Source organism: Erpetoichthys calabaricus, chromosome 16 (genome assembly GCF_900747795.2).
Source record: "Erpetoichthys calabaricus chromosome 16, fErpCal1.3, whole genome shotgun sequence".
NCBI lineage: Eukaryota > Metazoa > Chordata > Cladistia > Polypteriformes > Polypteridae > Erpetoichthys > Erpetoichthys calabaricus.
In genome coordinates, this window is record NC_041409.2 from 27,747,089 (window position 1) to 27,757,802 (window position 10,714).

A 10,714-nucleotide genomic window follows, 5' to 3' on the forward strand; every position below is an offset into this window, starting at 1 on the left:
GTTTCCTTTGATCAACACTACTCCATGCCACTACCTCTTATGCATTTGGCCCACATCAACTTCCATTATACCGACCTGGTATACGGACGTGAAGACTCGAAGATCAGTTTTTGCTGCTCTGTACCGGCAGTTAAAGTGCGTGTACCGGTGACCCACAACAGACACACATAAACCTCACTTGCAACAACCCGTACATGTGACCAGTGTGACAAATTGCCAAATGGCTGGTCCCAAATGGAGCCTTGTTAGTAGCAACCAGCACCTAAAATGGCTGTGGCTGTGATGTAACCACTCTGAATGCTAAAAGATAAGCAAAAATAAGTAATAAAACAAAACAAAACCATTAATGCTTGAATTCTGCCACAGTGGGGAGTTTCTCTTGAAGCTCCATTTCTTCCTTCCACTTTCTATATTTGCCACATGTGCTACATCTATGGTTGGCTTGGGTCAGGCGCCAAATGCTCTTACAATAGACAGCAGACCACAAGACTTGAAAAAATGTGTGTAATAAGTAATGCCATCAAAGGCACTATATAAAATATATACCATTTGAACTGTGAACACTTCTATAAAGGGCTTTCTTTATTTATTGGAAAACAAAAGCCTTATTTTAGTAGTCACAGCTTTCCTTCTGCTACAGTTGGCTTCACAAACAATCTACGTCTGACAAGCATTATAACAGATGGAAGTCAATTGCAGCTGAGCAAGATGAAATCCAAACAAAAGAATAATAGAGTGCAGTGAAACAAATAAGGGCATTTTGTTAGGGAAACCCAGAAAACTGCTCCAAAAACAAGAAAAAACATTGTGATGAGGGAAAAGTAGTTGTTTCAGAAATTGCAAAGGAAATCTTTAACAGTTGAACTGAATGTAATCTTAGCCAGTTGCAAAAGTGCTTTGAAATTTGCTTTAATATGTACTGTAGCATTATTGTGATTCTTGAAAGCACTGGCAGTTTATGGTTTAAAATTGAACATTTTTCAACAGACGTTTGCCATAACCATTTATAAGGAGATCAGACTGTCTTCTATTTTGGAAGGGCTAATAAGGGATTTTTAGGAAAGGAGCTGGCCCAGAGGTGCAATTAAACAATAGACGAGCCTATTAATTGTAGAACAGAGACAAAAAAATGTCATCCTTCCTAAAAAAAACACACTTGTACACCCGGTGGAGAGCAGTAGGTAAGAGCCACTAGGTGCTTGTGTGTCTCGTTACTACTGATGGTGGCACCCTAAGTAAACCTCTAAGCTGGCAGGTGGAAACAACTGTTCTATTCCTGAGATAGGTGGCAAGTTTCTTCCTAACAAAAGGAATAGTACATGAGAACAATTAAGATGAGAACTGGGTATTCGGCCTAACTTGGCTCCTCAATCCCAATTCATGTAACTCAAAGATGGCAGGTCAGGATTCAAGGAGGTAATGACCTAAAGGGCTACCTGAAAAGAACAATGAGAGTTTGTAGACCTGCTTTAACCACAGATGTGACTTCAGAGATTGTATGAAGGTAAACCTCCAACAAGGATATGATGGGCACTCAAGAGTCTGGAGGTGAGGTGTGGTGAAGACTTGTTGAGAGTGCTAGAGAGTGCTGATGATGTGCAAAATAAGAAGAAGAGCGAGTCTGGCATCTGCAGGTGGGAAAGCTCACCTGATCTGTGAAACCAAGGCAGGAAACAAAGTTTTAATTATCTTACTTGTTACTTTAGGTTCTCCCTATAACAATCCTTCCTTTGTGAAATACTCTAATTTAATAAAAACATTTGGATCCCTGGCATTTTATTCAAGAGCTGGAACAACATTTTCTTTGTAAATATATAAAATAGAATATTTGAGTTAAACATAATCTGTCATTTTTCAAAAATATATTTGTCGTTGTTTTAAGGAGATCTTTGATTTTTTTATTGCTTTTGTTTCCATGAGCTATTTAATTTTCTATTTTCAATTTTTGGTTTTTGTGTTATGTTAGTGAATTCATTTTTGTATTTTCTCATTAGACTTATTTTGTGTGACCATCCAAAATATAAGACCATAGAAACTTGTAATCTATATGTGTTCCATTCTATCACATTTTGGTGTTTTACTTTGTTTAATGTAGCCTAGTGAGGGTGGCATTGGATTTTAGATCACATGCTGGGTATGACAGCTTTGATTCTGTGCAGATCATTGAACCTACTCATGTTCTACCTGTAAAATATAAACATACCGTCTATTATATATTGTAATTATGGAGTGGTGGCATGATGCACAGTTAGCACTGCTGTCCTACAGATTAATCTTTTTGTAGTGGAATACTGAGGGGCTGGTCGCTGTCTATGTGGGGTTTTTACTTTGGATAGTCTGGCTTTTCCTCCTACATTCCCGAAGAAAGATTGACAGATAGATAGATACAGTAGATAGATGTGTATGTTATGTTAATTGTCAACTCTACATTGTCCTAGCACTTTGTCCAACAACAACAACAACATTTATTTATATAGCACATTTTCATACAAAAAGTAGCTTAAAGTGCTTTACATAATGAAGAGAAGAAAAATAAAAGACAAAATAAGAAATTAAAATAAGACAACATTAGTTAACATAGAAAGGAGTAAGGTCCGATGGCCAGGGTGGACAGAAAAAACAAAAAAAAACTCCAGAAGGCTGGAGAAAAAAATAAAATCTGTAGGGGTTCCAGGCCACGAGACCACCCAGTCCCCTCTGGGCATTCTACCTAACATAAATGAAATAGTCCTCTTTGTAGTTAGGGTTCTCACGGAGTCACTTGATGCTGATGGTCATACAGACTTCTGGCTTTTAATCCATCCATCATTGTTGGAACATCATGGTGCTTTGGGTAGATGGTGGTGGCGTGCGCCACCACCAACAGGACACCGGAAAAGGAAACAGAAGAGAGAGTAGGGGTTAGTACAGATTTTGAATGAATAGTTATTATAATGAATTGGATATACAGAGTATCAGGATTAAATTACAGTGAAGTTATGAGAAGGCCATGTTAAAATAATGTGTTTTCAGTAGTTTTTTAAAGTGCTCCACTGTATTAGCCTGGCGAATTCCTACTGGCAGGCTATTCCAGATTTTAGGTGCATAACAGCAGAAGGCCGCCTCACCACTTCTTTTAAGTTTTGCTCTTGGAATTCTAAGGAGACACTCAGTTGAGGATCTGAGGTTACGATTTGGAATATAAGGTGTCAGACATTCCGATATATAAGCCGGGGCGAGATTATTTAAGGCTTTATAAACCATAAGCAGAATTTTAAAGTCAATTCTGAATGACACAGGTAACCAGTGTAGTGACATCAAAACTGGAGAAATGTGTTCGGATTTTCTTTTCCTGGTAAGGATTCTAGCAGCTGCATTCTGCACTAATTGCAAACTATTGATGTCTTTTTTGGGTGGTCCTGAGAGGAGTGCGTTACAGTAATCTAGCAAGACTGAAAACAAAAGCATGAACTAATTTCTCTGCATCTTTCGATGATATAAGAGGTCTAACTTTTGCTATGTTTCTTAGGTGAAAAAATGCTGTCCTAGTGATCTGATTAATATGCGATTTAAAATTCAGATTACAATCAACAGTTACCCCTAAGCTTTTTACCTCCGATTTGACTTTTAATCCTAATGCATCCAGTTTATTTCTAATAGCCTCATTGTATCCATTATTGCCAATCACTAAGATTTCGGTTTTTTCTTTATTTAATTTGAGAAAGTTACTATTCATCCATTCTGAGATACAGGTTAGACATTGTGTTAGCGAATCAAGAGATTTGGGGTCATCAGGTGCTATTGATAAATACAGCTGTGTGTCATCAGCATAGCTGTGGTAGCTCACGTTATGTCCCGAGATAATCTGACCTAATGGAAGCATGTAGATTGAATGTCCAGTACTGATCAGGCACCCTGTGGTTCTCTAAAGGATTGATTAAATATGGAAATGTAATCTTACACTATTATTGTAGTTATATTCTTGAAAAGAGTGTTGGGATACGGTTAATAATGATAGGGATAATGAAGGTGATTAAATCTTGTAAAATACTAAAAAAATGCACATTGCCAAAATGAAAGTCTTATTACCTGCTTCTGTGCTTTCTTTTTTGGTATGGTATTTTATGTAATTCTTGATATCCATCCATTTTCTGAATCATCCAGTTTTAAAGTATGAATCGACCCTGAACACGGCACTGGTCCACTGTACTTGAGAATTAACCGAAAATATGTTAAACTGACATATGAAAACCAAAGTACTGGTAGGAGACAGCCATATGGACGAGGGGACAATAATCAAACTTCACACAGACAGTGACCAAATCAGATGAAAGAGAAGTGATACCAAGATGTTAGGTAACATAACATGGGGTTAACCATTATTCATCTCAAGGTAGGCTTTTCATACAACACTGTTTCAACCAGAGCTGACAGAAAGGGTAATCTAAATCCTTTCAAGTAATATTTTCTATTCCTTACTTTATTGACCTGTAATGGCCCTGTGAAGACATATTGGTATATTTTCTGCAGTTTTCTTCCAGATTACGTATAAAGGCTTACATAACTTTTATATATGCTTTATTGAAACAAAGTATAAATGACATTCAAGACTATGTAACACTAAGATTTTCTACTTCCCTAGGCACCTATCATAAACATACTACATATCACAGCACAGGATGTGATTTACGCTCTACACATATTATAATACAAAATTTCAGGCTTGTGCTTGAAGTAGCTGGAGGCATTTGTCTTCCATGCCACACACAACTGAATTAGCACTTCTTATTCTGACTGCTACCACTGCTTTTGGCCATCTGCTGCTTCTGCTCACTGGCCCAGAGTTTTTGCCTGTGAAAGCACATATTCATGCAACAAAGTGTCTCAAAGAAATGTCTGATTGTATTGCTGGGCTAATTTCTGTTATTGCCGTTCCATTCACCTCCTAACCCGTATCCATCTACTCCATTTAGAACTTGTTTTTCCAGTTCAGGTTATGGGGAGCTGGAGTGTACCCCTATGGGTACATGAGACAAGAATCAGCCTGAAATGAAACATGCATCCATTGCTGTAAAACTCATGTAGGAGGACACATCTCATCCAGTAACTGACTTGACAGTGTACCCTCTGCATTATGGTGAACAGTCATTAAAAGAAACTCGTAAGAACAAGTGGGGTCAGTACAAACTAAAAACAGCCTGGAATTCAATAATACCATTAAAATGGTATCGCTCACATTTTGATTTACACCATATGTGGAGATTTATATAATAAGGTGTATTTATGTGATGAGTAGCAATACATCTCTAAATAAGCTTTAATGTGAAAAGTCTCATCTTGTTTTCTGAACCAACTTTTCCCGGTGAGTGGCACCAGACCATGCAGGTCAGCCAGACCTCCCTCTCCCCAGGTACAGACTGCAGCTTTTCCTAGGGAATTCCCAGGTCTTCCCAAGCCAGCCGAGCGATAAAATCTCTCTAGTGTGCCCCAGATCTGCCACAGAGTTTCTGCCCAGTGGGACATGCCCAGTGCTCTAGGAGGAGCTGCCTGGAGGGCATCATTACTGCACAGAAATGTGAATGTGTGATCGGGTGGAGAATGAAGCCAGGCTATTAGCATATAACAAGACCTAACCTCTGCATTCTGCTACAATAGGAGACAGTACTTACCTTGCACAATTATAAATAAACAAACAATATTATTACTGAATATACTCACGGATAAGTTGCGACTTGATTTTACAGTATAATTTCTAGTATTTTATAATGTCGGTTTTATAAGTCAAATGCGGAAAACTCACGCTATTGGTCCAAGAGATTATGATATGCTAGTGCCCACCTGACCACGGAGTACGCAGCCTTTTTTTTCTATGTGGGTGCGGCAATGCGCTGTGTGTTCCTAACCCCTCTCTCGCTCTCCATTGTACCTATGTGACCACACGGTGATACTCTACTATTCCAAAGCAACGTTTGCATTGATTTGTTTTCTTTGTATCTCATACCCTCATACACCTTTATCGTAAGAGCATCCCTTATCTACAATGGAGCATTCCTTTAGAAGAAAATATGAAGCTGGTTTTAAATTAAACTTCGTTGAAGTGGCGAAACTGCGGTGGGTTGGCGCCCTGCCCGGGATTGGTTCCCTGCCTTGCACCCTGTGTTGGCTGGGATTGGCTCCAGCAGACCCCCATGACCCTGTGTTCGGATTCAGTGGGTTGGAAAATGGATGGATGGATGAAGTGGCGAAAGAAATTGGTAACTGCGCTGCTGCAACAAAATTCAATGCGTCTGAGAAACTGATGAGAGATTGGAGGAGGCAAGAAGGTGTAAAAAAAAAAAAGGGTCGCATTTTTGAATGGGCGTATAAGTCAGGGTCTGATTTTATGGTCGATTTTTCAGGTTTCAAGGCCTGACTTATACGTGAGTATATACGGTACTACCATATTGAATGAAAAAAGAATTTCATTATTAGCGAATTGAATAAATACATGCATATCTAACATCATACCTTCCTTATATAGCATCACTTGGCCAATCTAACTCTGCCCCAATCCATGTCCTCCACATGGTGTTCTTGCTTCAGCATGCATGCCTGCAGGTGATTCAACAAGTAAAAGAAAAAAAAAATTAATATATACAAGTTTTAGTAGCTAGTCACAAAGTAAAACGGACAGTAAACTAATTGGCTCTTGAAGTTGCACAGACGTTTTCTTTTTTAACATAGGTTTGGAAATATTTACATTTTTTTCAGTGGGAGATTTTGAAATTTCAAACATGTGTATAACACAGTGTTCCAGATCTCAAAGAAAATTGTACTGTTCTTTCAAATTTCTTTGAAAAAATTGGTCCAGTAGGAGTTGATTTGTTTCATGCGGAATAACAGACAAACAGAAAAACCATGGCTATCCCAGTCGGTGTTTATTGGATTATATGGAAATGCTATTGCAATAGTCAAACGTGACTAGATTCTGAAAAATACATTCTTACTTTTCAGTTGACTGGATGACTTAGTTGTCACCCTAAAATTTTCCAAAATACAAGACACAAAACATTTCCCCCAAGCATACTCTGAGAATACTGTGCCCTGATCTCTGACTCTCACTACCAATTCAAGATTGCTGACCTCAGAGCCCTGGAATCTTCTTGTTGGAATTGGGTGCTGTTATCATTTGGTAAAATGGTCTGAGAATTGTCCCAGGGTAGGTCCCCGGTAGGTTTCCACTTGTATTGTTCCTTTTATAAGTATGCTGTGTAGGCACCAATTATACATGCATAGGCTATCAGTTGTCAGGACATTGTGTTGTGTAGAATTTGTATGATTATTAAACAGTTTTTATGCTATTACTAAAACATAGCATTTCAAGTACCTTTTCCTTGCTTAATTGTCCACCTAGTACACTTCCATCTTGCAAACCTGTGTCTGCAATTAATCATTTATATTTAAACCTTGATCATATTGCTGGTCCCCCATGGGGACCTTGTTACACATATCTGATGTAATTTATGTAAGAATTGTCTGACTGACTATTTCAGGGATCACATCTTATGATCAAACATTTAATAAGCTATTTTTAAAATAATTTTTCATCTTGGTATACACTGATCTAATTGCTCTTTGTCTTTTAGATAGGTTTAAAGACATACTGCACATGGCAGGAAAATAGCAGGTCTGAAAATCATTGTCCAAGATATCTGGTAATCAATGATGGACTTATCCTTTACAATCACCTTAGCTATACCAGCTACACTGACCTTTCTCTTTGCTGATTGTTTATCTTCAGTTTTGTGGTTTTCTCAACTTTTCCACAATCTTTCTTCTCTTCCTTTCTTCAGAACATTAGTGACATCTTAAAAAATCACACAGTCTAACCTTGCCTTTTATAGAAATGATTCACAAGGAAGAAGAGAAGTTTGTAAAAAAGGACACAACATATATGAGGGTTTCACAAATTTGCTCCTCTGTTAGTAAGACTCCTCTTTTTGTCACAAAGTATGTTTACTAAAGTGTACTCTGACATAAAAAATATAATTTGCAAGTGAAGTGAATACAAATAATTTTTTGTTTCATCGAGAAAAAAATTATATACTACAGATTTATAAAAAGGTTATCCTGTAGTTCTGAAGGCCAATGACAATCAGTAACATGTTTAATATGTTTGTTACTTCCAGGAGAAGCTTGTCTTTTAATTTCTTGAAGTCTTAAAACATTTCAGTGACTTGTGCTCTTCTTCAGAGACTTCTGTTTGATCTGTGGTCTCTATCTTTAGTTAACTTGTCATCTGCTGTTATAAAGTTAACTTCCTAAGCAATACGCTCACCTCTTGTCAAATCCTGCAGCTCCTATTTCCGTAGGTTTGTAGTGAACCACCTGTAATACCATAAAGTGTAACAGTAGGTTTTAAGAGTGGAAATACCATCACAAAGTAGTTTCTCTTTCCGTGTTTGAATCTAAAACTAAAGACATGTTGTTATCTATGCCGCCATCTTTTATAGGGGCAGGAAGATTATGTCAGAGGTCATATATAGCCATAAGACTTAGCATTTGTGGCTATTGGGGCACCATGTGATACATGAAGCAAAAGCCTTAAAATTGATATGTCCACTTCAATATAACAAACAGTCTGGTTTCAGAAAACAGGCTTTCTTGGAGAAAACAAAACTTGAAAATAATTAAACTTGAATACATCTTCTAGCACTGTTTTTCCTGAGAGAAGGATATTTACTTCTGTACACAGCAACTGGCATGGATGGAGCTTTCATGTAAGTTTAAACCCACAGAGGATCCCATAGAGTCAACTGGAAGCACTGTGGTGAAGAATATGAATGTGTAAAACACCTGTTAGTAGTTGTTTAGCTGAAATGGTTCAAAATGCAAATATCTGGCTGTGAAAATAAAATGAAGATTGGAGTGTCTATATTTGGGTGAAAGTGAAATTTAGGTGAGCTAACACCAGTGTCTCAAAGGTTTTCATGACCACAAATGTCAAAGGAACAGGCCTGTAATCATTTGGCCCTGTTTAGTTGGATTTTTTGGTATTGTTTGAAGCACAAGGATACTTCACACAGCACTAATGATTTGTTGAAAATCCATATGAAGATGGGCCAATTGATCAGCACAGATTTTAAAGCAGGAGGGTGAGACACCATCTGGTCCTTCTCCCTTCTTGGTGTTCTGTCTTTTGAAGAGCCGGCACACATCCCTCTTCAAAGATATTTAGTGCAGGCAGTGGCAGAAGATATGTGGGAGATGGTCGTGTTTGTTTGCATACTGGGAGGGCTGGAGCTGGTGTCTGGTGTGACCTTGGGCTTATCAAACCTGCCAGTAAAACACATTCAGGTAGTCAGCCAGCTGACTGATCTCTGCACTGCACTGCAAATTTCTCCATGTCATATCACAAATGCAAATATATTCTGATATATTGTTTTTCAGCTGAAATCACTGTTGTGATTTTTCTACCTATGCAGGATAGGACCATATTCTGCTAAAACAAGTCAGAGAATAGTACACTGCTATTATGAAGAAATACATTGGGTTAGAAACAATCTTAACGTATATCATATCATGGTATCTTGCAGACCTTTCCAAATCAATGAAGAGATTATTAGTTGAAAACTTACTTTTCTGAATTGCCCTTGCAGCCAGTCTGATTTCTTTTGCCAATGCCCCCCCCCCTTTGCTGGCCTGACAAACCACGGTTTGGTTGTTGTTAAATTATAACCAGGCCTTAGTGGATATACTGTGAGTTTTTTTAGCTCTTTTGAGACCCTCCCCAACGGTGCTGAAACTGCAGTTGATGCACCTGTCAAGGGTTGTTTGTCTGTCACCAAGGCAACTGCAGGTTTGTGGCACCACGTCTGTTGCCCGATGGTTGATGCAGGGAACATTCTAACCCAGCCACTGACCTGGCCCCATCACTGCTTGTTTGCTATGTCTGTGTGTATTGAAGTGGTATCTCCTGGTTGAATAAATACCCTCACTGTTCCTGTTCTGATTGGAATAAAGTTGATTTTCTTGAAGCCTTTGGACTCAGCGTCTTCTCTCAGGTGCAAGACAGTGACTCACATGTCACAACATACATGTCCTCACAAAAACTGAACACCCCAGTCAGTACAATCAAAGCAGGCCTGCAGCTTCCAATTTGTCTCATTGGCCCAGCTTCTCACAGTGTTCATCACAGGCTTAGCTGACTTTAACGTATTCCTATAGGTTGGAGGCAGGTGAGTCAAACAGTGACCAGACAGTCCCAAAGCTGCATGGGTCACAGTGGGATATGCATTCTGTAACACTGTATAACAGTGGTCTAGTCTGTTTCTGGTAGAGGACTTAATGTGGTTTTGTGGCTGAGATTTACTTTGTTAAAATTCCTCACAGTAATCAGTTATTCTGTTGCTAGAATTGTATAAGCATATTTTTCTTGCAGCAATATCCAATTAAAGTTAGTGATCTAATTCAGACCAAACTACAAACAGGGTTAAATGTATTAGAAATATTTGAAATTTCTAGCTTGTTTGCAAAAAGAATTGTGTGTTTCTGTTTTCAGCCGAAGCCCTGAATGTTGAATATCTGCATTGGAATCAGCTCAGCTGCAAACTAATACAGTTGTTCCAGCAGATTAACAGACTGAAGCTATCAAGTGTCATTTGTGTAAGTTGGAACACAACAGTGAAGGAAACAAAAGAGGAAGAAAATGGGAAAACAAAAACAGCCACACAAGTGCATGTTTCAAAAGTACCAT